The following is a 1,533-nucleotide window of genomic DNA, read 5'->3' as shown; positions in this document are numbered from 1 at the left end:
CCCACACAAAGGTGGGGGTTTCACTCACTAATATAGCAGCCCCTTAGCCAATCAGGCCGCTTGGCTGTTAGAATTTTCTAGCACAATTACGTCATGCTCTTTTTAACTGAGCATGTGTGAGTTAGAGCTCTGTGTTGTAACTAGGCATGTGCAGGGCTGAAAAGTAGCTCACTGGTGATTGAGAAGTAGGTCACCGGTGATTGACAGAGCTTCAGGTCACCCAGGGGCCACGTGCTGGGCATGCTGTGGAAATTTCCATGAGCCAGTGTTATCTGCGCATGATCAGACTTAACTCATGTGTTGCCAGCACATCTCTAGAATTTTGCTTGGACAGTATGGAAGTAAACTGTACTGATATCCAGATCTAGCTATATACATAAACACTCAGTATATGTACATCCATAGAATATCTTGATCTAGATAAATCTAGATCAAGATATTCTATAGATATGCATATACTTGATGTTTATGTATATAGATATATAGATCTATAGATATACATATACTGAGTGTGTATGTATATTATACAGTCATACACACACACTCTTGGTATATGTATATCTATAGATGTAGATCTATACATATACTGAGTGTTTGTATGTATAATATACTCACACACTACATGTATCTCTATAGATCTAGGCTATACATCTAGAGATGTACATTTACTGAATGTTTGTGTATACAGATATATATTGTGAGTGAGACTTAAGTTCAAATATTAGTAGGGCTAGAGATCTTCAAAGCTGAATTTCATGTTGTCCATTAATATTGACCAGCAACAGTTCCATGAAGTTGTTATGACAGGAAACAGCATTCTGGCTATTGATAGTCAAAAAAACCCTCATGAAGCATCTTGCCTTTTCAGAATAACTATATCCAGAATTATCTCAACATTGGATAATAGGAAGTGTGGCTGGAAGGGATGTCAGGAGGTCATCTGGCCCAGCTCCCTGCTCAGGGCAGGATTGTTCCTGACTGAACCATCCCAGGCAACTACCTGTCTAATCTGCACCTGATAATTTCCAGGGATAGAATTTCCACAACCTCCACAACCTATTACAATGCCTAATCATCCTTATGGTGAGAAAATTATTCCTAATCTCCTAAAATTTCTTCTGTTGCAGTTGGATGCTGTTCATCCTGGTCCTGTCCCATATGGTCAGAGAGAAAAGCCCATCTTCATTCTCTTTACAATTGCCTTTTAGGTATTTGAAAACTGCTATCAAACCCCCACTTCAGTTCTATTCCAGACTAAATAATTAATCTTTTCAGTCTTTCCTTATAGGTCATGTCTCCCAGGCCTCTAATCACTTTTGTTTCTCTCTGCTTGTCTTTTTCCAATCTGTGCACTTCTTTCTTGAAATGTGGGGTCCAGCACTGAACATAGTAGCAGGGCTGACCTGGGGGATGTGGTGTGAGTCAGGGCGACAGGCTTTGACCCGCTTCCACTCCACCACCAACACTGCTGCTGGCAAATGTGGTGGCAGATTCATAGTTTCATAGTTTCATAGTTTCCAGGGTCGGAAGGGA

At 40.5% G+C, this 1,533-nt stretch overlaps 1 long non-coding RNA gene across 1 annotated transcript in view; it reads right to left on the bottom strand.

Moving 5' to 3' along the window:
* Positions 1–910: 910 nt before the first annotated feature.
* Positions 911–1,533, bottom strand: part of LOC109291045 — a 23,180-nt gene continuing 22,557 nt past the window's right edge. Inside the window, exon 4 of the long non-coding RNA XR_002095746.1 lies at positions 911–1,000. This is a non-coding gene — a long non-coding RNA (uncharacterized LOC109291045). The remainder of the gene's footprint in view (positions 1,001–1,533) is intronic.

This window comes from Gavialis gangeticus, unplaced genomic scaffold, assembly GCF_001723915.1.
Source record: "Gavialis gangeticus isolate Ggan-Ray unplaced genomic scaffold, GavGan_comp1, whole genome shotgun sequence".
Taxonomy (NCBI): domain Eukaryota; kingdom Metazoa; phylum Chordata; order Crocodylia; family Gavialidae; genus Gavialis; species Gavialis gangeticus.
The sequence above is the reverse complement of the archived record's forward strand: the minus strand, read 5'-3'. Positions and strand labels throughout refer to the sequence as shown.